We start from the raw sequence: 25,135 nt of genomic DNA on the forward strand, positions 1-25,135 counted from the left end.
CTGATGGCAGCAATCCTTGAAGGGAAGTAAGCAAGAGGGAGAAAAGGAAGGTGAGAACCCAAAGACAAACTTCAGCTACTTCAAGATGTGGACATCTGTCTATATTTCTTAGATTTTCTTTCACTAAGAAGAGCTGATACCATGATTCTCAATCTACTAAGAGGGAGGAGAAATGGAAGCATGCAGAAGTAAGTTGATCTCGCCTAAGGCAACAGAATTAAGGCAGGTCTCTGCTGTAGAAAGACCACCTTGAGGGATAATTCTGCTCACTTGTTATTCTTCTCACTGGACAGGAGACCCTGGAAGCAGAGACACTATCTGATGCACCTCTGCATTCCCACTACCTGAAACATAAAGTCGCTCAATAAATAAACATCCTTTGTTGAATGAATAACTGGAAAGGCAGGTCCACTTTTAGAAACCATTGTGACTGGCTGGAGGGGTGGAGCTATGTGGAAGGTAGAAAGAGCAGTTGACACCAAGGGCAGAGAAGCTGGATTTGGTTCTACTCCTTACTAGCTCTGTGATTTGACCACTCTCTGCCTTGGTGACAAAATGTCTGAACAGAGTTTTATAAATTACATTTTATAATTTATATAGAAAGCCTAGAATTTGGCTGGGTGTGGTGGCTCACACCTGTAATCCCAGCACTTTGTGTGGCCAAGGTGGGTAGATCATTTGAGCTCAGGAATTCAAGACCAGCCTGGGCAGCATGGTGAAACCCTATCTCTACAAAAAATATAAAAATTAGCTGGGTGTGATGGCATGTGCCTGTAGTCCCAGCTACTCGGGAGGCTGAGGCAGGAGAATTTCTTGAGCCTGTTAGGCTGCAGTGAGCCAAGATCGCACCATTGCACTCCAGCCTGGGCAACAGGAGTGAAACCCTGTCTCAAAAAAAAAAAAAAAAAAAAAAGAAAAGAAAAGAAAACAAACAAAAAAAGCCCAGAATTTCTTGACTTAGTTGATTAACATAAATAGGGCCTTCTTTCTCCTTTTGCTTAAGTGGCATGTTAAAAATCAGTGACTTCTCTGACGGCTCTGTTCTGTTCCATTGATCTATATCTCTGTTTTGGTACCAGTACCATGCTGTTTTGGTTACTGTCGCCTTGTAGTATAGTTTGAAGTCAGGTAGCATGATGCCTCCAGCTTTGTTCTTTTGGCTTAGGATTGACTTGGCGATGCGGGCTCTTTTTTGGTTCCATATGAACTTTAAAGTAGTTTTTTCCAATTCTGTGAAGAAAGTCATTGGTAACTTGATGGGGATGGCATTGAATCTGTAAATTACCTTGGGAAGGATGGCCATTTTCATGATATTGATTCTTCCTACCCATGAGCATAGAATGTTCTTCCATTTGTTTGTATCCTCTTTTATTTCCTTGAGCAGTGGTTTGTAGTTCTCCTTGAAGAGGTCCTTCACATCCCTTGTAAGTTGGATTCCTAGGTATTTTATTCTCTTTGAAGCAATTGTGAATGGGAGTTCACTCATGATTTGGCTCTCTGTTTGTCTGTTATTGATGTATAAGAATGCTTGTGATTTTTGTACATTGATTTTGTATCCTGAGACTTTGCTGAAGTTGCTTATCAGCTTAAGGAGATTTTGGGCTGAGACAATGGGGTTTTCTAGATATACTATCATGTCATCTGCAAACAGGGACAATTTGACTTCCTCTTTTCCTAATTGAATACCCTTGATTTCCTTCTCTTGCCTAATTGCCCTGGCGAGAACTTCCAACACTATGTTGAATAGAAGTGGTGAGAGAGGGCATCCCTGTCTTGTGCCAGTTTTCAAAGGGAATGCTTCCAGTTTTTGCCCATTCAGTATGATATTGGCTGTGGGTTTGTCATAAATAGCTCTTATTATTTTGAGATACGACCCATCAATATCTACAACTATCTGATCTTTGACAAACCTGACAAAAACAAGAAATGGGGAAAGGATTCCCTATTTAATAAATGGTGCTGGGAAAACTGGCTAGCCATATGTAGAAAGCTGAAACTGGATCCCTTCCTTACACCTTATACAAAAATCAATTCAAGATGGATTAAAGACTTAAATGTTAGACCTAAAACCATAAAAACCCTAGAAGAAAACCTAGGCAATACGATTCAGGACATAGGCATGGGCAAGGACTTCATGTCTAAAACACCAAAAGCAATGGCAACAAAAGCCAAAATTGACAAATGGGATCTAATTAAACTAAAGAGCTTCTGCACAGCAAAGGAAACTACCATCAGAGTGAACAGGCAACCTACAAAATGGGAGAAAATTTTCGCAACCTACTCATCTGACAAAGGGCTAATATCCAGAATCTACAATGAACTCCAACAAATTTACAAGAAAAAAACAAACAACCCCATCAAAAAGTGGGTGAAGGACATGAACAGACACTTCTCAAAAGAAGACATTTATGCAGCCAAAAGACACATGAAAAAATGCTCACCATCACTGCCAATCAGAGAAATGCAAATCAAAACCACAATGAGATACCATCTCACACCAGTTAGAATGGCAATCATTAAAAAGTCAGGAAACAACAGGTGCTGGAGAGGATGTGGAGAAATAGGAACACTTTTACACTGTTGGTGGGACTGTAAACTAGTTCAACCATTGTGGAAGTCAGTGTGGCGATTCCTCAGGGATCTAGAACTAGAAATTCCATTTGACCCAGCCATCCCATTACTGGGTATATACCCAAAGGACTATAAATCATGCTGCTATAAAGACACATGCACATGTATGTTTATTGCGGCATTATTCACAATAGCAAAGACTTGGAACCAACCCAAATGTCCAACAATGATAGACTGGATTAAGAAAATGTGGCACATATACACCATGGAATACTATGCAGCCATAAAAAATGGTGAGTTCACGTCCTTTGTAGGGACATGGATGAAATTGGAAATCATTATTCTCAGTAAACTATCGCAAGAACAAAAAACCAAACACCACATATTCTCACTCATAGGTGGGAATTGAACAATGAGAACACATGGACACAGGAAGGGGAACATCACACTTCGGGGACTGTTGGGGGGTGGGGGGAGGGGGGAGGGATAGCATTGGGAGATATACCTAATGCTAGATGACGAGTTGGTGGGTGCAGCGCACCAGCATGGCACATGTATACATATGTAACTTACCTGCACGTTGCGCACATGTACCATAGAGCCTAAAGTATAATAATAATAATAATAATAATAAAATTAAAAAAAAATCAGTGACTTCTTTAATGACTGTACTTACTCTGAACTCTGTGCCAGATAAGGTAGAAAACAGAAACAAAAAAATAAAGAAATTAATATGCAAGTGTTGCTTTTTCTACTTGTTACTCTGGAATCATAAGGCCACATGGCTGTATTTTCCAGTTATTCATTCAACAGAGGATGTTTATTTATTGAGCGACTTTATGTTCCAGGTAGTGGGAATGCAGAGGTGCATCAGATATTGTCTCTGCTTCCAGGGGCTCCTCTCCAGTGAGGAGAATAACAAGTGAGCAAAATTACCCTTCAGGGTAGTCATTCTACAGCAGAGACAGAGAATGCCCAATTCTCTTCCAGCCTGCTCTGACAGTTTGCGCACTGGGAGACACTGGGGGCTGTGTCTCTCAGCCAGAAGTGGAATGCTGGTGATGATGGTGGTGGCTGTATATGTGCCACAGTAGAAGTGGCTTCTAGGACTTTATATGGCATAGACAGGAACTAATTAAGGTGAATAGCCTGAGAAGTCTCCCTCACTTTACAAAAGAGGAAACTGAGGCTTTAGAGGGGTTAGGTAAACAGGTGGCCAGTGGGAGAATGAAGATCCTTAAGGAACTGCGGGGGGAAGAGGACAGTGTCTTGTTCCCCATCATCAGCAGCCACCTCTGCCCTCTCCACTCCCTCCATCATTCCTCGCTCCTCTTCTGACCTCAGCACCTTCCCGCCTCCCCTGCAGGAAAGCTAGCCCTATGCAGGGGAGCACAGGGGTCACGATCAGAGATTTTGGAAGCAGACCTCTGTCTAAATCTCTGTTTCACCTCCTACCAGCCGTAAGACTTCAAACAAATGGCTTCCTCTCTTGGTGCCTGTTTCATTTCATTATCTGTAAAATGGGCACCATAAAAGGCTTGCTTTGTGGAGTTGTGCAAATGAAATGAGTTGATACATGGAAAGTGCTTAGAACAGCGCCTGCAGGCATATAATAAGTGCTTAATAAATGTTAATTATCTTATCCTTATGCCATTACCTGCTTGGTGTGGCCAACCCATGATCTTATTCCCAAAACATTACTAACTTAGTTCATTTTCCCCTCAAATTTATATTTTAAAAAGTTTAGTTTTTTTCAGATAGCACATTGTATCATTGCTAAGTATTTTTTAAATACCAAAAAAAAGTAAAAAATAAAAGTAAATATTACCCAAATACTCAACCGCAGACAATTGCTGTCAGTATTTTTGTGAACATAATTCTCTATAGATCCCTGGACACATTCTGATATAATGGTACTTATTAAAATTGCATATCAATGCAATTTTAATAGGTATCATTCATATGAATGCAGTTTTATTAATTAATTAATTATTATTATTATACTTTAAGTTCTAGGGTACGTGTGCACAACGTGCAGGTTTGTTACATATGTATACATGTGCCATGTTGGTGTGCTGCACCCATTAACTCGTCATTTACATTAGGTATATCTCCTAATGCTATCCCTCCCTCCTCCCCCCACCCCACGACAGGCCCCAGTGTGTAATGTCCCCCTTCCTGTGTCGAAGTGTTCTCACTGATGAATGCAATTTTAGTAAGTACCATTATATCAGAATGTAATTCAGTGAACTGTTTTATCACTTTTCAAGGGTATCATGGGCATTTTTCCATGTTGGTAATTACAGACCCCATGATTATTTATAAAGACTGATAAGTATTTTATTGTATGGGTATGCCATAATTTGTTTAAGCCATCCCCTAGTGATGGCAATTTAGGTTGCTTCTAATTTGTAAGTGTTGATGTTACAAAACCATGGGCACCATGAATGACTCTTCACAGTCAGCTGTATGCCCTTGTCTGATTATTTCCTTGGGGTAACTTGCTGTAACTGGATCCAAGTGCATATACCTGAGGACACACATCCCAGTAAGGTAACTCATACTGTGGGAAAACAGATTGGCCAGTTAGCTGGTTTGGCAGGATCTACATGGATATGGCTTTATGGCTTTTGCAACAATTTGGGGCCTAGCTATGGTAGGGCAACTAGGCCTATGGACAGTTTGTGGGAGGGCAAATATTTGGAGGCTATCCCTACCCACAGGTTTCACACATTTTTCAGACCTGAGTGGGGACTCCAGGAGAATTTACTGACCTCTTCATTGGTTCGTCAGTGCCCTACATTTTCTCTGAATTCTTGGCTTTTCCAGGAAGTCAGGTTAGGGAAGTTCGATCAGCTGAAAAATGTCACATAATTTTGAGGAACCTTCTGCGGGTATAATGTCCAAGGGTATTTTGCTCCACACAGGCCTGGGGCAGATTTTTTCGGGCCCCAAACTTTCCTTATTGCCTGGCAGTGATCCTGAGAAAATGAAGCTGGGATGTGGGGCAACAAACAAGAGTGGTAACCACAACCCACCAGCTTCTGCTGCTAGAGAGTGGTAAAAGATGAATAGAGGCTGGGAAAGAAATGGCCACAGGAGGGACTGCATCATGGCTTGGCCAGCTCTGGTTGGCTCCTCTCACAGGTAGAGAAAGGGGAGGAAATGCCTGGACCTTCAACCTAAAATAGAGGTCAGCTGGTCTACACATTTCCCTCCAGCTTTCCTTCCTGGCCACCTTAGATGCAGTTTCAGAGTTGAACATTGTATTACACAGGCTTGGGATGGGTGAGCAGTGACCAGGAAGGGTCAACAGAATGTGCAGTTTGCTGCAACATTTAGTCATTCCTAACTGAAACGCAGTAATACAGGTTACTATTCACAGAGGTCTAAATATTGCCAGGGCAGATCCAAGTACTTTATGTGTATGAACCCATTTAACTCTCACAAAAACCCTAGGAGGTAGGTACTTTCATTGTTTCCATTTTATGAATAGGGAAACGGAGGCATAGAGAAGGTAGATAATTTGCTAAAGGTCGAACATCACAAAAGTGGGAAAACAGATTTAAGTCCCCATAATCTGGCTCTGGGTTTCCTTTATTTACTATTGCTTCTCTTTACTGTTATGATAATACTAGTAATAATGGGCATCTGTGGTTCTACCTTCAACCAAACACTCCTAAGATAAACAGATAAAGTTAAGGGTGATCAATCTTGAGCTTATTGAGTAAAGTGAAACTTCCTAAGAGTGATCAAAAGTGGATTAAATAAAAGAGAGTTAAATAGAGCCCCACCTGGCCTGGGATTGGGGAACAATTGGGGATTTTAGTTGGGGGATTTGTGATGTTATCCAACAGACAAGCTTTGCATTAAAAGTAGGATGTATGTGGGCATCTTTGCTTTTCTTCTGTGTCGACTCTAGTTCCTGTCCCTCACTGTTTCTTCTGTCCTTTCTTCATAAGCTACAGCTGCTTTATATCTAATAAACATACACACTATTAATCTCTCCTGAGTGTGCACATTCTGTGTGTGTGTGTTGATATATCGTACATATGTAATTTGTCTCCATCAATTATGAACTTCCTAAAAATGTTATTAATTCATCTGACTTAATAAACATTTTACTTCACACAATGTATATCCAAGGTCATGAAACTATGACCTCACTGCTCAAGAAAACAGGAAAACAGTTGGGCTGAATGAGGTACCTAAAGCTGCCAGGGGCCCAGGCAAGAGGCCTGAGTAATGATGTGATGTACTAAGAATGAAGAGACAAGGATATCCGGGAAACTGACCAAAGAGTAGGCAGAGTCAGCAAGCTATTGTGCAGTGGGCAGGAAGGAGATTGGCACTGCTGTAAGGGCTGGTCTGGAGATGAGGCACAGTGCATTTCAATTATGGATACCACAGCCAGGATATTCATTCCCTATCCACACCTACACTGGGCAGTCAACATTCCTCTTCTAGCAAGAGATTTTAAAGATAATCATGGTACTTTAACTAGATACAAACTCACTTACAAAACATATTTGCTACATATCCTTTTCAATAGCTTCATGTGTTTGTGTAAGTGTGTGTGCATGAACATGCATGTATTTGTAGTTATTCATTTCCAGTAACATCTTGACGTTCAAACCAGAGCATTCTCATAACCGTCCTGACTTTTGAGGAAGTAGCCTCCTGTCTCACTTCACCCTCTCGACATTCACTCCTCGGTTCCCTAATAGCAACTCCTCTACCCTTCCTAGCCACCCAACTTGAGGCTTTCCTGACTCCGTTCACAAAATTTCCCATTGCTTTCCTTTCACATAGTTTAGGAAAAATATCAAAGAGAAACTTCTTTCTGAGCTCCATGACCTACATTCATCAATATTTCTTAGTAACAATTTAGATTTTCTAGATCCACTTTCTCTAAAAGTCCCAACTGCCCTCACAACTTAATCTTTGAATCAACCTACCCAGAAATACCAACCCTCTACAATAAAGACATTTCTTCTTTCCATGCAATATAATGAAATCAGTTTTGAAACCAAGAGAGAATCCATATTCTAGGATTCTAGGACTATCCAGGATGTTTAGAAAGGATTTAAGGCTGTTTACAAGGGCTATTAGATACAGCATACAGCATACAGTATACATAACATACAGTAAAAAAGCTCAGAAAAGTGGCGCTAGAAAGGGAGGGAAATAAGAAGAGGCCAGAATCACTGTCGCCTCCTCTCCCCGGGCACAAGTCAGGAAGGCATGCTTGCTGTCAGGATCTGTGGGCTTGACATGCTTGTATTACCGTCACATTTTCCAGGCTTACGACACCCATCACCTGGCTGTCCTCCTGCTTCCATGTCCTTTTAGTTCTTCCTCCACACTGCAGCCCAAATGATCTCATAACACAAGCTGGATCAATCGTTTCCCCCTACTTAAAACTTGCAATTGACCAGGCGCTGTGGCTCATGCCTGTAATCCCAGCACTTTGGGAGGCCGAGGCGGGTGGATCACAAGGTCAAGAGATCGAGACCATCCTGGCCAGCATGGCAAAACTCTGTCTCTACTAAAAATACAAAAATTAGCTGGGCGTGGTGGCGTGCACCTGGAGTGCCAGCCACTTGGGAGGCTGAGGCAGGAGAATCGCTTGAACTCGAGAGGCAGATGTTGCAGTGAGCCAAGATTGCACCACTACACTCCAGCCTGGTGACAGAGCGAGACTCTGTCTCAAAACAAAAACAAAAACAAGCAGACAAAAACTTGCAACCACTTCCCACAGCATTTAGAACAGAATTTGGACTCTTCACCATGGCTGTCAGGGGCCTGCATGATGCAGTCTCATCTTGTGCCCCTCCCTGCTCTGCTCTCCACTCTCTAGTCACCCTGGCCTCCTTTCTAGCCCTTGAACTCCTTAACTCTATCTCTCATCAAAGCTTCTGTGCACATTGTTCCTCCTGCTGGGGGTATGCCCTTTTGTATGGCTGGCTCAGTTTAAATTCCACCTTTTTGAAGAAGCCCCTGTCCCACCTATCCCATTTAAAATTGGTTCCCAATTTGGCAATTATTTAGCTTGGTCCCTTATTGATTGGTATTGCTGCATTTCTATAGTCATTTGTTTATTCATTTTATGTTTCCACACATCCACTTCCTTGACCCCTTATTAGAATGTGAATTCCATGAGGGCAAGAACCATGTCTGTCTTGTTCCCTCTTGAATCCTCAGTATCTAGCTTGAAGTTTGACATGTAGTAAATGCTCAGTAAATTAGTTGAGTGAAAGAATAAAATTGATTCTAAGCTTTCTAAGCCAAGCTTGGACAGTTAAACAATTAATAATATTTCCAAGATCTGGGGAGCAGGGGCAAAGCAAAGCAACTTATCACTTGGGGAAACACAACTATTTTGTGTTTGTGTGTTTGTATTAAGATCAAAGGGAAATTTTTCCTAGAGTTCTTTAGAAAGCACACTAGGTAATGAAATAAAGAGTTCCTCATCATTATTTTCAGACCATATTTAATAACTGTTTCAGAAAAGTTGTTTTATTAAAATAACTTCATGAAAGGCTAATGGCACTATAGATACTGCAATTCAATGTACACTTTTCTTGCCAGGATACCAGTACCAATATGGTGTTGTCCAGATACTCAGCTATAACCAATTCCGATAGGTCTTCCATCAAATCTATATACTCCTCTTCTTCCTGGGAAGCTACACTACATTTTCCAGTCTCCCTTGGGATTAGGTTATGGTCATGTGACTAAATTCTAAATAATGGAATGTGAAAGGAAATTATGTGCATCATTCCTAAATCTAGCCCATGAAAATCTCCCACTGAGATTCTGTATGCCCTTCTAGTGTATTTAACTGTATGGAGACCTCCAGGGAAAATTTGAAGACCACATGTTGAAGATGGCAGAGCCATTGTCTATCTGAATCCTTGAATGACTACATGGAGCAGACTGCCTGCCTAAGTGAATTTCACTCTGTTTTTTTGTTTATATGAATTTTACTCCATGCCTAAGACACAACATAAATATATATCCTTTTACCAACTCATATATGCTGTTAACAGTGTGATAGGCCCTATTTTTAAATTTTTACACATATTAACTCACATAATTATCCTAACAACTCTCTGGGTCAGATACGTAGATGAAGAAATAGAGACACAAAGAAGTTAAGTAACTTACCAAAGGTCAGATAAACAGGAAGCAGCAGAGCCAGAATTCAAACCCAGGTAAACTAACCCTTAAGTCCATATTTTTAATCAGGCTACTATTTACACTCTTTGTTTATGTAGGTATAAAACAACAAGCTAACTAAATAAGTCAAGCCTTAGCCTTTCCAACATATTTGTTTCCTAAGACCGCGTGAAGTACTTGGATTTTTGGCACTGATTATTGTGGATCACAAGACATTATTTCTCAACCAATGTTTGGCACATGCAGGTCTATCAGTATGATCTTGGGTGTATTATTATCTCTAGGTTTCTTCTTTTTGTTTCATCAGGTTTCTTTTAGAAGGGAGAAGGAGACAGAGATAAGATTGTAGGAGCAGGGTGTAGATCTGGGGGTAAGGGTGAGAAAAAGAGCTTGACTGATGACTTGCAAAGGTATTATCAGCATAGTGAAGAGACAAACTCATTTATTTGTCTCAGTTAGCCTAACAAATCCATGTACCACAGCCTTAAAAAGGTCAGAAAACACAGCGCTAAAGGATCTTTTGATCTTTGAATCAGCTGAATGATCAAACTGAATAAATTTACGAAAACTAGTCTCATTGCCAATGTAACTCGACGATATGTCAGACGTGAAGCCCAGACCCTGCCAGATGTCCTGTGTAGGTAGGACTTCCCCATACCATTATCTTGTCATCTTTGTGGCTCCAATGGAGTGTTGATTTTACCAACTTAGGGCCTAGTGGAGTAAGGGATTTCATGTAAGGCAGGGATTGTTAAAGTGTGTCCTGTGGGCCAAATCTAGTTTACTGCCTGTTTCGTAAATAAAGTTTTATTGGAATACAGTCACATTCATTTGTATTGTATTGTGCATGGCTGCTTTTGCACTACAAGGGAAGAATTGACTACAGTAGTCCCCTCCTTATCTGCAGGGGTTATGTTCCAAGATCCCCAAGTGGATGCCTGAAACTGTGGATAGTACCGAACCCTACACATACTGTGTTTTTTCCTATACATACATACCTGTGATTTGTTTAGAGAGATATCCAATACATAAAATAAATGGTAAAAGTATACTTTTATACTTGTGGAAAGACAGATAAACAAATTCAAAGAAAAGATTAAGTTTATACATTAGGCACAGTAAGAGATTAACAACAATTACTACTAATAAAATAGAACAATTTGGGCCAGCTGCAGTGGCTCATGCCTGTAATTCCAGCCCTTTGGGAGGCCGAGGTGTGTAGATTACTTGAGCCCAGGAGTTCAAGACCAGCTTGGGCAACATAGCAACACAAGAGTTAAAAAAAACAAAAAAACAAAAAAACAAAAAAAAATTATAACAATGTACTGTAATAAAAGTGGTATGAATGTGGTCTCTCTCTCTTTCTCCTTCTTCTTCTCAGAACAACTTATTGTACTGTACAGATGAGGGGAATACTACTGTAATTGTGACAGAGACCACATGGTCCACAAAGCCTGATATATTTACTACCACCCCTGTTGTAAGGAACTAGGGAGAAGGAAGGATAAGGGATAGGTTGGAGTCTGGTTGTGGATATCTTGAATGGGGAGGCCAAGGTGTTCGAATTTTGTCCATCAGTCACAGTGAAGCCACCTAGGCCCCCTGACCAAGAAAGTGCTGTCATGACAGCAGTGTGTTTAAGGAGAATTGTACTGGCTTCATTATACAAGTTGAGAAAATGGAGCCAAAAACTGGAGGCAGGGACCACAGTTAAGAGGTGGCTGCAGTTATCTAAGTGAAGTGGTTAGAGTCTGGAACAGACACTGTTGATTATCCATCAGCATTCAGAGCCCATTCCCTATGGTGACAAGACCCTGATTTTGTTCAGGTGTCCTTTCCCATGTGACTCAGGGGAAGATGGTTTCATCCCTGGCTCCAGGGTAAATCCTTGCCAACAACTGTCTTAAAGATGGGTATGTGACCTGACTCTGGCCAGTGAGACATGAGATGTGGTCTGCTAGGTGTAACCTGGAACTGCCAAGCTATCTTGCTGCCAGCTTGGGTATAGATCCACCAGTAGGGTAGAACAAAAAGGATCGCAGAGAAGCAGGGACAGGGCCATCCTCCCTGTGTGTGTGTGTGTGTATATATATATATATATATAGTTGTTGTTGCTGTTGTTGTTTGTTTTGTTTTGTTTTATGTGATAATCTTTCTTATTGCTTAAGTCACCATCAACATCCTATATGAAGTTTGAGAGAGAATAGTAACAATAAATTCACAAAAAAGGAACCGGAACAACAAACGATTCTATAAAAGAAGATTCAGTCAATGTTAAAGTTGTGCCATGGGGAAGAGGGAGGAGTAAAAGATTGTTCTAAGGTTTTAGCTCTTGTGACTGGGAATTTGATAAGCCCTTATCAGAAGTGAGGAAATGTTGGGCATTGCCTATAGTCTCTGTTTTGCCCAGTAAGTGAGCTAATCTGAAGCCAACAGGCATCCCAACAGGGGATTTGCTTTGCATACTGCTACATGACTCTACTTCTAACATGTGACCATGAGAGAGAGAATATGAACTGCTATAACACTGTGGCTGTGGGCGAACATTCTAGGAAGGCTTGGTTATATTCAATACTCATTTTTTTATTAGAGATGTCTAACGAACATCTATATACACTGTATTTCTGTTTCCAGTAGAAAAGACATAATGTTTCATAGTGATTATCAGTTTGGAATAAAATCACTTCCTTCTAGAATTCAAATACCCATTGTAGTTTTAGGTAAGAGTGGAGACTCTTTTTGAAAAATCAAAAGCCACTGAATTTATAGTTAAAAAAATTATTTGAAGGCTACATTAAACCCTGTTTCTACTAAAAATACAAAAAAAAAAATTAGCTGAGTGTGGTGGCATGCACCTGTAGTCCCAGCTACTCAGGAGGCTGAGGCAGGAGAATTGCTTGAACCTGTGAGGCAGAGGTTGCAGTGAGCTGAGATCATGTCACTGCACTCCAGCCTGGGCAATGGAGCAAGACTCCGTCTCAAAAAACAAAAAAACAAAACAACAACAACAACAACAAACAAGGTAAATTCTTTATTCAGCTGCTTTTAAAATAATACACAAGGAAGGGAAGATATCCAATACCTAAAATAAATGATACAAGTGTACTTTTATACTTGTGGAAAGTCGAATAACAAATTCAAAGAAATGACAGAAACTTGGGGTGATGGTGAGAAGGGAAAGCAGTGGGAGATAGAGGTTATCTTTTTTTTTTTTTCCCCCCGACAGAGTCTCACTCTGTCATCGAGGCTGGAGTGCAGTGGTGCAATCTCGGCTCACTGCAGCCTCAATAGCCCAGGCTCAAGAAATCCTCCTACCTCTGCTTCCTGAGTGGCTGGGATTACAGGCGCATACCACCATGCTCAGCTAATTTTTTTATTTTTTGTAGAGATGGGGTTTTGCCATGTTACTCAGGCTAGTCTCGAACTCCTGGGCTCAAGTGATCTGCCTGCCTTGGCCTCCCATAGTGCTGGGATTACAGGCATGAGCCGCCGAGGCCAGCTGAGGTTGTCTTTATTATGCATTGCATAGATAACCACAGGATGGATGCCTTGGTGGTTGCCATGACATGGCTAGGGCTGCAGGTGAGGAATCACAACCTGAAGTGTTGTAACAGCCCCAAGAGGCAAGATTCAAACTCATTAATACTGCTTTAGCAAAATTTTCTAGACAAAAAAAAAAAAACAAATGAGCTGATCAATGTAATAGAACAGACTCCATAAACAGATATAGACAGGTAGGTAGATAGACATAGAGAGAGACATAGGTATAGATATAGTCAACTAGCGTATGAGAAAGTTGACACTGCAGTATAGTGGGGGAAAGGATGGTATTTTCAGTAAATGGTGTAGGGACAATTGGATGTCCACATGAAAATGTATTTTAACTCCTATCTCACACCATATGCAAAAAAATAATTCCAGAAGGATTACAGATCTAAATGTGAAAAATAAAATGATAGAGATTTAGAAGAAAACATGGAAGAAATCTTTATGACCTTGGAGTAGGCAAAGTTTGCTTACACAGGACACAAAAAAGTGCTAGCCATGAGGAAAAAAAATGGTAAATTGAACTTTGTAAAGTAAGAACTTCACTTCCTCAAAAGACTCCATTAAGAGAGAACAGACATCCTACAGAATGGGAGAAGAGATTTTCAGTTTATGTCTCTGATGAAGGGCTTGTATCTAGAATACGGTAAGAATTCCTACACAATCAAAAAGGCAGAAAACCTAATTTAAAAAATGGGCAAACCACTTGACACCTCATAAAACTTTATTGACAAATGGCCAATAAATATATGAAAATGAATTCAACTCCATTAGTCATCAGAGTCATGCAAATTAAAACCAAAATGTGATGTCTCTGCATAGTCACCTAAAATGAAAGAGGCAGAAAATATTGGGAAAAACGCAAGGCAGCTGGAAATCCTATGCCCTGCTGGTGGGAATGCAAACTGGTACAGTTTCCAGCAATCGTATACCATGACCTAGAAATTCTATTCTTATGTATATACCAAGAATTCAGCAATTGTACCATCAGATATATACCAAATGGAAAACAAGTTCAGAGATTCACCGAAAGACATATACTAGACTGTCTACAGAAATACTAGTGAGATTAGCCCCCATTGCCTAGAAAAACAAAAATATACAGGCAAACAAACATCAGACTGCTTCTGGAGTTGTCCAACCCAGGGAAGTATCAGCTTACTATATATACTCTTCCAATACTGTCAAGTTTTTAAAATCTCCTCATTAACATGACTCGAATAATTATTTAGGGGTAGCATAGTGTACGGTATAAGAGCAAACTGTGAAGTCAAACTGTGCTCACATCCTGGGGCCATAACTTATTAGTAGCATGACTTCAGCCAAGTTACCTAAACTTTCTGTGTCTTCGTTTCTTTATCTGTCAAGAGAAGATGATAATAACTTTCCTCATAGGGTTATTGGGAAGGCTAAATGAATTAGTACATGTAAAGAACACTTCCTGACATGTAATATATACTAATATATACATATCATAGCTAATACTATTTGTTAAATCTCTTCCACGTGTTCTAGTGCTATTATACAGCACTGGGACAGATGGATCTACAAAAATACCATACTTGGATTAGAACCACTGAGGCACCAAAATACATGAACTAACTTAACAAAGGTTTGATAAAATATAATTCAAGTGCTAGAGAGTGCAAAGGTTGAGTTCAAGCTGCCCTATTTTCTGATATTTTAACACTTGGTGTCTGTATTTCTGACAAACATGGTTATTTGTGTCTTTTGTATTGTTTTGTTTTTGGAGGAGGAGGAGATATGCCTGTAAATCATGATAATATGTTTCAATCTTTGAGTTTTTTAAGGGCAGGGTGCATGTCTGGGTCACCTCTGTATTCTACATAATGCTTAGTGGATACAGTAAGCACTACTGTAAGTTAGTTACCATTTATGGTTGTGTTCACCTCTGAAAAGTTAGAAACCAAGGCAAGGGGGTCATTGTTTTGTTATGTCTTATTTTCAATTTGACTAAAGAATAGACAGAATTATTTAACTTGAGTTATAGAAATAATTGCTTTCTACCAGAAAGCTGTTTGTTTGAAATTAGCAAAGAACGAGAAGTATCTTTCTCAAAAGCAAAACAAAAATAAGACATAGTTTATCCAAAATAAACATTTACAAATCTCCCCTAAGTAAGTTATGTTACTACATAAGTAACTTCAGCTTTATAGTAGCTCAATATTTACTGATGTGAGAGACCTAGATGACTCAAAAAGGAACTGATGCCAGAATTTTAAATGTGTTATTTGAAAAAGAAAAGAAGTTCTAGTTAACTTTGACATTAAGAAAAGTTCCAAAATTATTAAGCCTATCAATTTAGATCTTCAAGCTGGCACAACTTTAATTCACAATTATTTGAATATTTAAGATAAATAGAAAAACTATACACTTTAATTTTTAAAATATTTTTAATTAAAAATATAATTTTAATAGTAATTGAAATTTTTAATCAAAACAAGAATTTTTAAAGTAAACAGGTTCAATGAAGTTAACTTACATCTAAGAAGATTGGAATTTGGGTTTGACTGACTCCAGGCCTTCAGTGAAGTTTCCTATTCTTCCCAAATATATGTACATTTTTTAACTTCTCTATAGTTATATATTTTTTTCTTACATAGTCACCTAGAATAAAGCAACTCTTAGAGCAGTGTTTCCTGGCATGTACAAATAGTTCTTTTCTTTTCTTTTTTTTTTTTTTTTTGTGTGTGTATGTGTGTGTGTGTGTGTGTTGCAATTTTCTCCTATATGCCTGAATCATTGTAATCGAGTTTTTAAGTCCCCAAAGACCTTCAGTGCCCTAGAAAGAGACTATTTGATCTCATATATGTTAGCATTCATAACTTACTCCAAGCGTTCTAAGTCTTGTATTTGCAGAAAGAATAGATGATTGACACATGAAGACCTTGCATAAGGTACATGCTCAATAAATGGTAAATATCATGATTAAACTCATAATAAAACCCCATCATTGACAATTGCTTCATTGGTCAAACATTAACTTCTTTTAAAATGGAAATAATTTCAGAAATGTTTATAATAGGAATAAGTTGGTTTATTATATCAATTTTCTTGAAACTTTAGAAACCTGGGATATTAAAAATTCTAAAAACGGGGTGTATCTGTCTTAACAAATTTGGCCAAATATATCAATAGAACGAAAGTTAATTTTGAATTTCTCAGCTTTAAAATAGTTAAATAAAGAATAAATAAATAAAATAGTTAAATAAATAAAGACATAAATAGACAGCTACACTGCCAGGTTTATTGCAGCACTATTCACAATAGTCAAGCTATGGAATCAACTTAAGTGTCCATCAACAGATGAATGGATAACGAAAAGGTGGTATATAAGCCAGGTGCAGTGGCATGTGCCTATATTCCCAGCTACTCTGGAGGCTGTGGGTGGGACGATAGGAGTTCAAGGCCAGCCTAGGCAACATAGCAAGACTCCATCTCTTTAAAAAAAAAAAAAAAGAAAGAAAAAATGTGGTGTACACACACACACACACACACACACACACACACACACAAAATAGAATAGTATTCAGCCATAACAAATGAAATCCTGTCATTTGTGGCAACATGGATAAAACTAGAGGATAATTATGTTAAGTGAAATAGCCAGGCAAAGAAACACAAATACTAAATGATCTCACTCATATGTGGAATGTTAAAAGGTTGATATTACAGAAGTAGAAAGTAGAGTAGTGGTTACCAGAGGCTGGAGAGGGTTGGGGGCATGAGGAGGGGAGATTAGTAGAGATCGATCAACAGGTACAAACTTATAGTTAGATAGAAGGAATAAGTTCTGGTGTTCTATTGCATAGTAGGGTGATACAGTTTGGCTCTGTCCTCACACAAATCTCATCTTGAATTGTGATCCCCACATGTCATGGGAGAAACCTGTAATCCCCACGTGTTGAGGGAGGGAGGTGATTGTATCATGGGGGTGGTTTCCCCCATCCTGTTCTCGTGATAGTGAGTTAATTCTCATAAGATCTGATAGTTTCATAAAGGGCTCTTCCCTCTTTGCTCTCTCTCCTCCTACTGCCTTGTGAAGAAGGTGACTGCTTCCCCTTCCACCATGATTGTGAGTTTCCTGAGGCCTCCCCAACCATGCAGAACTTTGAGTCAATTAAACTTCTTTCCTTTATAAATTACCTAGTCTCAGGTAGTATCTTTATAACAGTGTGAAAATGGACTAATACATAGGGTGACTGTGGTTAACAGTATTATACCGTATAACTCAAAATAACTAGGAGAGGATATTTTGAATGTTCTTATCACAAATAAATGATAAATGTTTGAGGAGATGAATATGCTAATTACCCTGATTTGATAATTACACAATGTATACTTCTATCAAAACATTACACTGTACCCTATAAATATGTCAATTATGGAAAATGGGTAGGGAGATTCCAAGATGGCCAAATAGGAACAGCTCCAGTCTATAGCTCCCAGTGTGAGCGACGCAGAAGATGGGTGATTTCTGCATTTCCAACTGAGGTACTGGGTTCATTTCACTGGGGCTTGACAGACAGTGGGTGCAGCCCATGGAGGGTGCGCCGAAGCATGGCGGGGCATTGCCTCACCCAGAAAGTGCAAGGGGTCGGGGAATTCCCTTTCCTAGCCAAGGGAAGCCATTACAGACAGTACCTGGAAAACCGGGACACTCCCGCCCTAATACTGCACTTTTCCAATGGTTTTTAGCAAACGGCACACCAGGAGATTATATCCCACGCCTAGCTTGGAGGGTGCCACGCCCATGGAGCCTCGCTCACTGCTAGCACAGCAGTCTGAGATCGAACTGCAAGGTGGCAGCGAGGCTGGGGGAGGGGCATCCGCCACTGCTGAGGCTTGAGTAGGTAAACAAAGCAGCATGGAAGCTCGAACTGCGTGGAGCCCACCGCAGCTCAACGAGGCCTGCCTGCCTCTTTAGACTCCACTTCTGGGGGCAGGGCATAGCTGAACAAAAGGCAGCAGAAACTTCTGCAGACTTAAACTTCTCTGTCTGACTGACAGCTTTGAAGAGAGTAGTGGTTCTCCCAGCACGGAGTTTGAGATCTGAGAACGGACAGACTGCCTCCTCAAGTGGGTTCCTGACCCCTGAGTAGCCTAACTGGGAGGCATCTCCCAGTAGGGGCCGACTGACACCTCATACAGCCGGGTGCCCATCTGAGACAAAGCTTCCAGAGGAAGGATCAGGCAGCAGCATCTGCTGTTCTGCAATATTTGCTGTTCTGAAGCCTCCACTGGTGATACACAGGCAAATAGGGTCTGGAGTGGACCTCCAGCAAACTCCAACAGACCTGCAGCTGAGGGTCCTCACTGTCAGAAGGAAAACTAACAAACAGAAAAGACATCCACACCAAAACCCCATCTGTACATCACCATCATCAAAGACCAAAGGTAGATAAAACCACAAAGATGGGGAGAAACCAGAGCAGAAAAACTGAAAATTCTAAAAATCAGAGCACCTTTTCTTCTCCAAAGGAACGCAGCTCCTCACCAGAAATGGAACAAAGCTGGACAGAGAATGACTTTGACGAGTTGAGAGAAGAAGGCTTCAGACGATCGGTAATAACAAACCTCTCTGAGCTAAAGGAGGATGTTTGAACCTATCGCAAACAAGCTAAAAACCTTGAAAAAAGATTAGACAAATGGCTAACTATAATAAACAGCATAGAGAAGACCTTAAATGACCGGATGGAGCTGAAACCATGGCATGAGAACTACATGACACATGCACAAGCTTCAATAGCCAATTCGATCAAGTGGAATAAAGGGTATCACTGATTGAAGATCAAATGAATGAAATGAAGTGAGAAGAGAAGTTTAGAGAAAAAAGAGTAAAATGAAATGAACAAAACCTCCCAGAAATATGAGACTATGTGAAAAGACCAAATCTACGTTTGACTGGTGTACCTGAAAGTGAAGGGGAGAATGGAACCAAGTTGGAAAACACTCTTCAGGATATTATCCAGGAGAACTTCCCCAACCTAGCAAGGCAGGCCAACATTCAAATTCAGGAAATACAGAGAACACCACAAAGACTCCTCGAGAAGAGCAACTCCAAGACACATAATTTTCAAATTCACCAAAGTTGAAATGAAGGAAAAAATGTCAAGGGCAGCCAGAGAGAAAGGTCGAGTTACCCACAAAGGGAAGCCCATCAGACAAACAGCGGATCTCTCAGCAGAAACTCTACAAGCCAGAAGAGAGTGGGGGCCAATATTCAACATTCTTAAAGAAAAGAATTTTCAACCCAGAATTTCATATCCAGCCACACTAAGCTTCATAAGTGAAAGAGAAATAAAATCCTTTATAGACAAGCAAATGCTGAGAGATTTTGTCATCACCTGGCCTGCCTTACAAGAGCTCCTGAAGGAAGCACTAAACATGGAAAGGAACAACTGGTACCAGCCACTGCAAAAACATGCCAAATTGTAAAGACCATCGAGGCTAGGAAGAAACTGCATCAACTAATGTGCAAAATAACCAGATAACATCATAATGACAGGATCAAATTCACACATAACAATATAAACCTTAAATGTAAATGGGCTAAATGCTCCAATTAAAAGACACAGACTGGCAAATTGGATAGAGAGTCAAGGCCCATCAGTGTGCTGTATTCAAGAGACCCATCTCACGTGCAGAGACACACATAGGCTCAAAATAAAGGGATGGAGGAAGATCTACCAAGCAAATGGAAAACAAAGAAAAGCAGGGGTTGCAATCCTAGTCTCTCATAAAACAGACTTTAAACCAACAAAGATCAAAAGAGACAAAGAAGGCCATTATGTAATGGTAAAGGGATCAATTCAACAAGAAGAGCTAACTATCCTAAATATATATGCACCCAGTACAGGAGCACCCAGATTCATAAAGCAAGTCCTTAGAGACGTAGAAAGAGACTTAGACTCCCACACAATAATAATGGGAGACTTTAACACCCCACTGTCAACATTAGATCAATGAGACAGAAAGTTAACAAGAATATCCAGGAATTGAACTCAGCTCTGCACCAAGTGGACATAATAGACATCTACAGAACTCTCCCCCCAAATCAACAGAATATACATTCTTCTCAGCACCACATCACACTTATTCCAAAATTGACCACATAGTTGGAAGTAAAGCACTCCTTAGCAAATGTAAAAGAACAGAAATTATAACAAACTGTCTCTCAGACCACAGCGCAATCAAACTAGAACTCAGGATTAAGAAATTCACTCAAAACCTCTCAACTACATGGAAACTGAACAACCTGCTCCTGAAAGACTACTGGTTACCTAATGAAATGAAGGCAGAAATAAAGAAGTTCCTTGAAACCAATGAGAACAAAGACACAACATACCAGAATCTCTGGGACACATTTAAAGCAGTGTGGAGGGGGAAATTTATAGCACTAAATGCCCACAAGAGAAAGCAGGAAAGATCTAAACTTGACACCCTAACATCACAATTCAAAGAACTAGAGAAGCAAGAGCAAACACATTCAAAAGCTAGCAGAAGGCAAGAAATAACTAAGATCAGAGCAAAACTGAAGGAAATAGAGACACAAAAAACCCTTCAAAAAATCAATGAATCCAGGAGCTGGTTTTTTGAAAAGATCAACAAAATTGATAGACTGCTAGCAAGACTAATAAAGAATAAAAGAGAGAAAAATCAAATGGATGCAATAAAAAATGATAAAGGGGATATCACCACCAATCCCACAGAAATACAAACTACCATCACAGAATAATATAAATACCTCTACGCAAATAAACTAGAAAATCTAGAAGAAATGGATAAATTCCTGGACACATACACCCTCCCAAGACTAAACCAGGAAGAAGTTGAATCTCTGAATAGACCAATAACACACTCTGAAATTGAGGCAATAATTAATAGCCTACCAACCAAAAAAAGTCCAGGACAAGACAGATTCACAGCTGACTTCTACCAGAGGTACAAAGAGAAGCTGGTACCATTCCTTCTGAAACTATTCCAATCAATAGAAAAAGAGGGAATCCTCCCTAACTCATTTTATGAGGCCAGCATCATCTGGATACCAATGCCTGGCAGAGACACAACAAAAAAAGAGAATTTTAGGCCAGTATCCTTGATGAAAATTGATGCAAAAATCCTCAGTAAAATACTGGCAAACTGAATGCAGCAGCACATCAAAAAGCTTATCCACCATGATTAAGTGGGCTTCATCCCTGGGATGCAAGGCTGCTTCAACATATGAAAATCAATAAACGTAATCCATCATATAAACAAAACCAAAGATAAAAACTACATGTTTATCTCAATAAATGCAGAAAAGGCCTTCAACAAAATTCAACAGCCCTTCATGCTAAAAACTCTCAATAAACTAGGTATTGATGGGACGTATCTCAAAATAATAAGAGCTAGTTATGACAAACCCACAGCCAATATCATACTGAATGGGCAAAAACTGGAAGCATTCCCTTTGAAAACTGGCACAAGACAGGGATGCCCTCTCTCACCACTCCTATTCAACACAGTGTTGGAAGTTCTGGCCAGGGCAATCAGACAAGAGAAAGAAATAAAGGGTATTCAATTAGGAAAAGAGGAAGTCAAATTGTCCCTGTTTGCAGATGACATGATTGTATATTTAGAAATCCCCATCGTCTCAGTCCAAAATCTCCTAAGGCTGATAAGCAACTTCAGCAAAGTCTCAGGATACAAAATCAATGTGCAAAAATCACAAGCATTCCTATACACCAACAACAGACAAACAGAGAGCCAAATTATGAGTGAACTCCCATTCACAACTGCTTCAAAGAGAATAAAATACCTAGGAATCCAACTTATAAGGGATGTGAAGGACCTCTTCAAGGAGAACTACAAACCACTGCTCAACGAAATAAAAGAGGATACAAACAAATGGAAGAACATTCCATGCTCATGGATAGGAAGAATCAATATCATGAAATGGCCCTACTGCCCAAGGTAATTTATAGATTCAATGCCATCCCCATCAAGTTACCAATGACTTTCTTCACAGAATTGGAAAAAACTACTTTAAAGTTCATATGGAACCAAAAAAGAGCCTGCATTGCCAAGACAATCCTAAGCCAAAAGAAAAAAGCTGGAGGCATCACGCTACCTGACTTCAAACTATATTATAAGGCTACAGTAACCAAAACAGCATGGTACTGGTACCAAAACAGGTATCTAGACCAATGGAACAGAACAGAGGCCTCAGAAATAATACCACACATCTACAACCATCTGATCTTTGACAAACCTGACAAAAACAAGAAATGGGGAAAGGATTCCCTATTTAATAAATGGTGCTGGGAAAACTGGCTAGCCATATGTGGAAAGCTGAAACTGGATCCCTTCCTTACACCTTATACAAAAATTAATTCAAGATGGATTAAAGACTTAAATGTTAGACGTAAAACCATAAAAACCCTAGAAGAAAACCTAAGCAATACCTTTCAGGCCATAGGCATGGGCAAGGACTTCATGACTAAAACACCAAAAGCAATGGCAACAAAAGCCAAAATTGACAAATGGGATCTAATTAAACTAAAGAGCTTCTGCACAGTAAAAGAAACTACCATCAGAGTGAACAGGCAACCTACAGAATGGGAGAAAATTTTTGCAATCTACCCATCTGACAAAGGGCTAATATCAAGAATCTACAGAGAACTCAAACAAATTTACAAGAAAAAAATCAAACAACTCCATCAAAAGTGGGTGAAGGATATGAACAGACACTTCTTAAAAGAAGACATTTATGCAGCCAACAGACACATGAAAAAATGCTCACCATCACTGGCCATGAGAGAAATGCAAATCAAAACCACAATGAGATACCATCTCACACCAGTTAGAATGGCGATCATTAAAAGGTCAGGAAACAACAGGTGCTGGAGAGGATGTGGAGAAATAGGAACACTTTTACACTGTTGGTGGGACTGTAAACTAGTTCAACCATTGTGGAAGACAGTGTGGTGATTCCTCAAGGATCTAGAACTAGAAATACCATTTGACCCAGCCATCCCATTACTGTGTATAATATACCCAAAGGATTATAAATCTTGCTACTATAAAGACACATGCACATGTATGTTTACTGCAGCACTATTCACAATAACAAAGACTTGGAACCAACCCAAATGTCCATGAATGATAGACTGGACTAAGAAAATGTGGCACATATACACCATGGAATACTATGCAGCCATAAAAAAGGATGAGTTCATGTCCTTTGTAGGGACATGGATCAAGCTGGAAACCATTCTCAGCAAACTATCGCAAGGATAAAAAACCAAACACTGCATGTTCTCACTCATAGGTGGGAATTGAACAATGAGAACACTTGGACACAGAATGGGGAACATCACGCACCGGGGCGTGTCGTGGCATAGGGGGAGGAGGAAGGGATAGCATTAGGAGATATACCTAATGTAAATGATGAGTTAATGGGTGCAGCACACCAACATGGCACATGTATACATATGTAACAAACCTACATTTTGTGCACATGTACCCTATAACTTAAAGTATAATAATAAAAAAAGTCAATTATATGTCAATTAAAAATAAAACTTAAAAAATGTATTAGGCCTACTTGTGGCAGACAGGCACACACTTGTAAAAGGGACTAGAACAAAAGTTTGATGAAAGCTTATGAACCATTTTCATATTAACTTTTCTATAATACAGACCCCTCAAATGTCACAAAATTTCCATACCACCAAGGCAAGCCAGGAAGACTAGTTCTCCATATCCTTTCCTGATTAGGAAGGCCAGATATCTTGATGTCTAGCACCCATTTTTATTGCTTTGACTGCCCAATGGCTAGCATAAATAGTGCATCATCATTACTACTGAAAACATCTAGAGGCCAGGCACCGTGGCTCACGCCTGTAATCCCAGCACTTTGGGAGGCCGAGATGGGTGGATCACCTGAGGTCAGGAGTTCGAGATCAGCCTGGCCAACATTGTGAAACCCTGTCTCTACTAAAAGTACAAAAATTAGCCAGGAGTGGTGGCAGGTGCCTGTAATCCCAGCTACTCGAGGGGCTGAGGCAGGAGAATCAGTTGAACCTGGAGGCAGAGGTTACAGTGAGCTGAGATAGTGCCATTGCACTCCAGCCTGGGTGACAAGAGCAAAACTCTGGCTCAAAAACAAACAAACAAAAGCATCTAGAGTCAAACACATATTCTTAGAAACAGCCATTATAATCCTTTAAGAGTATCTGATTCAAACAAGTGATAAAGACTTTTAAAATGGAATTTCATGACTAAAATCTCACTGGATGACACATTAAAAGGTCTATACTTAATTGAATGATAAGTTTTGTCATGCTTGTTTAAAACCACAGATCTATGGTCCTAACCATTGCTAGCCCTTAATCCTCAACTTGGCTTAGTTCTAGGTTCCTCACTTTATTTTCAAAACTTGAAGATTGCAATACATCTAGCTTCCTATGCACTGGATTGCATACCCATTTACAGATCTGGGAAAAGTACTTTCTTAGAGGTAAGTCCCTTTTTTTCCATATAGTTCTGTTGAGTTCCACTCCTTCTCTCCCACCCACTCTCCCTTAGATCATCAATGTAGATGACAGGATTTTGACTCTTCTTGGTATGGTCCTAAAGGAAGCTGCTGAATGAGAGAGAATGAAAATTTTCAATACATTCTTTTTTAAAATAAATTCTTTTGATACTTTTTTCACTGTGCAGGATTCAAAAGCATGCTATATAAAAACATGCTGTATAAGCAATGAAAAAACAACTAGGAAGAAGGCTGCAAATATTCCAAGTAACTTTCTCCACTGGGATGTTAAACTGA

The 25,135-nt window shown here is 39.7% G+C and overlaps 1 protein-coding gene across 3 annotated transcripts in view; it reads left to right on the forward strand.

Moving 5' to 3' along the window:
- The window catches only part of PLGRKT (plasminogen receptor with a C-terminal lysine), a 278,175-nt gene that overhangs the window by 137,913 nt on the left and 115,127 nt on the right, over window positions 1-25,135 (forward strand). The window lies entirely within an intron of this gene.

This window comes from Pongo abelii, chromosome 13 (assembly GCF_028885655.2).
Source record: "Pongo abelii isolate AG06213 chromosome 13, NHGRI_mPonAbe1-v2.0_pri, whole genome shotgun sequence".
In the NCBI taxonomy this organism is placed as follows: Eukaryota; Metazoa; Chordata; class Mammalia; order Primates; family Hominidae; genus Pongo; species Pongo abelii.